Below are 6,407 nucleotides of genomic sequence, written 5' to 3' on the forward strand. Positions count from 1 at the left end.
CGACCTTTTCGTTTGCGCCTCGGACACCAACACCACCCGCTGGTGGGGGGGTATAGCCCAGACCCATGATGAGCCTCATCGAGGCCGGTGGGGGGGGGTCAAGACTACGGACAACACCGTACGAGGCCGCCAGAGCATAAATCAAATCTAGTTGTAAACTCCCCTATGAGAACAGTGAGGAGCAGACAGGCCCCTAGATGGGGATTATCTTAGAACACATCTAAGATAGTTCTGAGGTGTACCACACTGGTCGTAAAGGAAGTCCAGTGGACTTGTCCACCTCCAAAACAAATGGCAACAATAATCATTCCTTGCCATGTGTAGGTTCAACTACAATACAACTAGTAATATGCTCCAATCATGTGTTCCGGTAGATAATATTTCAGAATAAATTGGTAGGACAACTGGACCCCTTGAATACCAGTGCCAATACCACAGTCAGTCCAGCAACACTCAGTAAGAGGATTAGTAACCTCACAAGTTAAATTGCTATTGATAATAGCGTCATAGGAGTCACCCAGAGTGCAACACGGGGAAGGGAATCTCCATTGCACTCTTCCAATGGTTAACACATGCCACTAATAAATAGAACCCTCCATTCAGGAGAAAAGTTATTAGAAGTCATGAACCATGATCACACCACGTACGACTGGTCTAATACTTAGAGTACTTCCGTCGTGAGGTTAGCTCCTCCGTGGATAACATAGCTATGAAATAGACTTCATACCTACCGCCACTACAATAGTGGAAGACACCGTGACTTGTAGAAAACTACTACAGACTCCCTTGACACCAATTCTGACTGACCTCCAGGCATTGACCTGAAAATTACCTGACTACGTCAGACTCATTCTGAACAAGTTGTAATCTGCCAGAATACTTGGTTTTCTTCCCTTGACATGCGCGATTGTGTAAGCATAAACGCACATGCACAACGGAACATCCAATTAGGATTTATGCTTGGATCACTTAAGGGTCCAAGCAAAATACCAGCCTTAGTAAAGTTGAACATTTACTTCTAGGCCTTTGACTCTACAGCACTCACCAGTTTTCTAACCAGAAGTCCATAGGTCATCCTGTAGACTGCCCAAAACTAGTGCCTTACAGCTGTAGACTTATCATATAGTTGTCAATTTAGGATAGTACCCTAAGCGCCACCCCGCAAATTTGGAAAGCCCTAGATATGACATTAGACAATGCCATGATAGGGTCATTTTGCCAAGACCATGGACGTAGATAGAATACAGTCCAATTAGATGATTAAGGTGGCATACCTATTTTGTTTTGTTTATGCTTTCATTAATTTTGTTTCATTTTCTTTGGCACATAGAAAGTGATAGAGCCATAAACAACTCCCCCATACAACCATCAGTTAGTGCCACAACGCCGCTCATTTGGGAGGAAATGTAATGATATATTTCATGAGTGTGTGTGCGTTGTTAACCTCTGCCTAAGTTACTGCCCAGATATTCCAGTCTGGACGACCAGACGACGGGTCCGGAACGGCGATCCCAATCCGGACATCCGCTGCCGAGTCATGGAACGGACATCTTCACTTGCAGAGACCCTACCCGGGTCGACCACCAGAGGGGGGACTGCAATAGCAACCACCAACTGGACATCTGCTGCCCAGCCTTGGAGCGGACTTCTTCATTTGCAGACACCCTACCCGGGTCGACCGCCAGATGGGGACCACAACGATGATCCACAACCAGGACAACCCACGTTCATTTCTATGTTGGTTTACAACATGCAGTTTAATCGCAAGATTGAACCCAACATGGGGGGACTGTCATGACGTTGGCCTGTGGCTAAGGTTTATGACCCCCCCATAAATACCTTTCTCCCTTCCCCTCTCTTACTGACCCTACTGAAGGACTGCTGTCCTGTTAAATATAGAGAGTCTGGGAACATCAAACAAATGGGGAAAGGAACCATATTTTGGTAATAAAACCAGTTGGAAATATGCTTGATAACATAATGAGTATGTATGTCAGTTCATTGTTATCTGAGACATTATGATTGATGACAGGACGACATAAACTGTACCTGAGAAAGTATACACCCTCTAGTTATCAGAGTCACATGGAATTGTTATGCAATTGAAATGTTTGATATTGAAATTGTTTGTTAGGAGATTAAATGTAATTTTAGCTTCCAAATGAGAGAATTGGGTTTTCATAAGGAAAGTGCCCTGCTCGATCAGTGGCCCAACCCTGTGAAGAGACAGGGGTTATAAACGATGAAACACCTCCTTACCCCCTCTCCACTATATAAGCCTTTGACGAAAAGATAACCAGGAGTTCCAGTACGTGAGGTCTGCAGCCTCTACGTTAGAAGGACACATGTCAAGAACAGAACTAAGCCAACCTTGGCGTGAGCTATGGTATGAACTGGTATGAACTTTGAGCTTATTCACTACAGAAGTGATACTTCCTAGCCGTTGAGTTAGCAGCGGCCGCTGTCGACGGGGGCTAGGAAAGGACGGACGACGGATCCAGTCTAACAAACAGACGAAGATACCACCACGTATCCAATTTACCACCAGAGACATTGTTCCGAGTGCAAGAAGATCTGTTGGCCAACCCGGCCAGCATCTACGACCAATCTACCGAAGCGCAGCTCAGAGTAAATATTTATTGCATTTTCCTTTTCCAAATGGGCGGTAATTTAGAATGCATAAGATAATGTATTTACGATAGCATAGCTGTTGTTTCTCTGTTCCTAAATCTTCCCGCGCTTTCATTCAAGCCCAACCCCCTTTCCTTTGTGTAACCAGGTTCCGTCCACCGGGACGTTTTCTGTATGACATCATTGGTATTCTGTGTATTTGTAATTCTGTGTGATTAGTTAGGTATTTAGTAAATAAATAATTAAACCCAATTTTGTATTGCTGATTCAACTTGTTAGCCAGGGTTTGTGAAGATAACCAAGAATTTACAACTTTCATTATGAGACTGAAAATAAGATAAGGGTTAATATTGACTGCTATCGATGTAAAATATTACTAAGTATTTTAAGAGTTTATTCGGAAGATAACAGCTCTATAAACGTTCTTCCGTGGTGCCCCGACTTTCTAGTTAATTACATTTACATGATTAGCTTAATCAGGTAATATTAATTACAGAGAAATCATTTTATAAGTTAGCATGTCATATCACTTAATCCGGCATAGCCAAAGACACGACACACTAAACAAGAATGGTGTTCATGGGAGGACACCACAGAAGCCACTACTGTCCAAAAAAAACATTGCTGCACGTCTGAAGTTTGCAAAAGTGCAGCAATGTTTGTTCAGCGCTACTGGCAAAATATTCTGTGGACAGATGAAACTACAGGTGAGTTGTGTGTACCTTCCTAACAACACTGTGTGGAGAAAAAAAGGCACAGCACACCAACATCAAAACCTAATCCCACTAAAGTATGGTGGAGGGAGCATCATGGTTTGAGGCCGCTTTGCTGCCTCAGGGACTGGACAGCTTGCTATCTTCGACGGAAAAATGATTTCCCAAGTTTATCAAGACATTTTGCAGGAAAATGTTAGACTAGCTGTCCTCCAATTGAAGCTCAACAGAAGTTGGGTGATGCAACAGGACAACGACCCAAAACGCAAAGTAAATCAACAACAGAATGGCTTCAACAGAAGAAAATACACCTTCTGGAGTGGCTCAGTCAGAGTACTGACCTCAACCCGATTGATGATGTGGCATGACCAAGAGAGCAGTTCACACCAGAAATTCCAAGAATATTGCTGAACTGAAACAATTTTGTAAAGAGGAATGGTCCAAAATTTGGATGAGGTTATTGCTGCCAAAGGAGGGTCAACCAGTTATTATATCCAAGAGTTCACATACTTTTTCCACACTGCACTGTGAATGTTTTTCGCGGTGTGTTCAATAACGACAAACATATAATTGTTTGTTATTAGTTTAAGCAGACTGTGTTTGTCTATTGTGACCTAGATGAAAATCAGATCAAATTGTATCAATTTTTGCAGAAATCCAGGTATTTCCAAAGGGTTCACATACTTTTTCATAGAGAGCTATTACCTGCCAGCAGCAGCTCCAGGGGTGCCAGCTCCCCGATGTCAGAGGTCACTCCGGATGAAGGCCTCGGTGAGCAGCTGTTCAGGGAGGAGACGTGCCCCTTATGGGCCCTGGATGGCAATGCCTTCTGTACTGGCTTTCCGCACTTTCTCCCTCTGCTCTGCAATCTTCGGCTATTTCGCCTCTATGGCCTATTTATTGCATTACCTCCCTAATCTTACTACATTTGCACACTCTGTACATAGACTGTTTCTATTGTGTTATTGACTGTACATTTGTTTATCCCATGTATAACTCTGTTGTTTTTGTCGCACTGCTTTGCTTTATCTTGGCCATGATGCAGTTGTAATTGAGAACTTGTTCTCAACTGGCCTACCTGGTTAAATAAAGGTTAAAAAAATAAAAAATAAACACAAAAAGACAACGTCAAGTAAATCAACAAACTGGTTTGCAGAAGAATGAAAACTCTTCTGAATGGTACTTGAAGCTCACCGGGTTCTTGTAGAGTGAGAGGAAATTGGGCTTGTGTTTCTTGAGCTCAGTGATGCCAACTTAGCGACTTTGTCGCTATATTTAGCGAGTATTCAGACCCCTCTAGAGACACATTTTCAAAAAAGCGATGTTATTGGAGACTTTGAGACTCTGATGTGAAAGCACGCATCGTTCTTACTCTTCTCAACAAGCAGCGGGTGCTGCCGTGGGCCCCACCCCCGTCCCAAAGCAGTCACAGGCGGCCCAGTCCTCACGCAGCAGTCCCTCCCAGCTGCAGTCAGAGCAGGAGATGTTCACCCCTCCGCGTCCAGAGTGCAAATGAATCGCGCATACGGGAAGCCGCTGTTGGCTGATCCCGACCTGGCTTACATTAAAAAAAAACTATTAACCTGAATTAGGGACAGACTAGTTACCATATTTTCTCACATTGCCATTGCCAGTTTTTTCTATTGTCTCTTTTTGGTCCATTTTGATTGTTAATGTAGACTGTATACAAAAAAAATGTAAAAAATGTTATGGTTAAAAATGTTCATGTTTTACTGTGACTTGTTGTAGGCTCCTAAGTGGTTAAAAACCAAACCAAATTAAGAAAACTAAACAAAAAAAAACAACTAATAATTAACTAAGTAACTCTGCCAGAGTGCCTCTTTTGGGTCACTTTTGCCAGTCCCAAGCCCGGATAAAGGAGGAGGGTTGGAATTGTGACATTAAAAAACAAGAATGGCAGAAGAAAGTTCATTTGTAGTTGTAAACATATTTAGGGTGTTTCATCCATCACAATTACATGCACATGGCCAATTGTGCAAATTAGGTGATGACTTCATAACGAACGTTCGTTAGCACATGATACTTGCACATTCGTTAACTGGGGAACGACCTCTTGAACAGCACCATTTAACTAATAATGCATTATTGAACTGGTAGGACGTTTGCGGCATATTAATCAATACCTTTAGCTATGTTTCACCGAATTTGAAACATACCTGAAAATGAAACTGGAAACTTATATTTCCCTCATTAACTTTAAAGATCAGCTATCCAGAGCAGCTAACCGATCGCTGCAGCTGTACATAGCCCATCTGTAAATAGCCCATCGAATCTACCTTCCTCATCCCCATATTGTTTTTATTTACTTTTCTGCTCTTTTGCACACCAGTATTTCTACTTGCACTCCAGTGTTAATTTGCAAAACTGTAATTACTTGCTACTATGGCCTATTTATTGCCATACCTCCTCACGCCATTTGCACACACTGTATATAGACTTTCTTTTTTTCTATTGTGTTATTGACTGTACGCTTGTTCATTCCATGTGTAACTCTGTGTTGTTGTTTGTGTCACACTGCTTTGCTTTATCTTGGCCAGGTTGCAGTTGTAAATGAGAACTTGTTCTCAACTAGCCTACCTGGTTAAATAAAGGTAAAAACGTACCCACGCGTGTTATTATAGCGATTGACTAACATTAGCTCGCGCTCCTCCTGTCTGAAATTGACACAGTGTTATATAGAATTAAAGTGCTCTTGTAAACAAATATGTATTGTGTTGTAAATAGCCATAAACAAACTCACTGCTCTATTATTTGAAATGAAACCCATATCCGATTTTACCGCCATGTGCGCCACCATGTTGATGTCGAATTCTGGACAATTGGCCCTGGCTTGGCGCCAGAGTGAAAATACAATAACTAACATTTAAAAAATCTTTGATTACATATCTCTTCTGTTCACCAGCCATTATACTATTCAGTATATAATGTGACTATTGATATTTTAAAAATGCAGTGGCAAAGTAATAAAATATATATCTTTTTTGGACTACTCTTCAGGCGTGGTCTTCTTTTTGTTTAGACCTCAGCTAGTGTATGGGAAAT

The 6,407-nt window shown here is 41.9% G+C and overlaps 1 pseudogene; it reads right to left on the reverse strand.

Annotated features, from left to right (window-relative positions):
- Positions 1-6,383, reverse strand: part of LOC115197425 (nuclear pore complex protein Nup205-like) — a 30,314-nt pseudogene extending 23,931 nt beyond the window's left edge.
- Positions 6,384-6,407: the final 24 nt, after the last annotated feature.

The sequence above is a fragment of the Salmo trutta genome, chromosome 7, assembly GCF_901001165.1.
Source record: "Salmo trutta chromosome 7, fSalTru1.1, whole genome shotgun sequence".
NCBI classification, from domain to species: Eukaryota; Metazoa; Chordata; class Actinopteri; order Salmoniformes; family Salmonidae; genus Salmo; species Salmo trutta.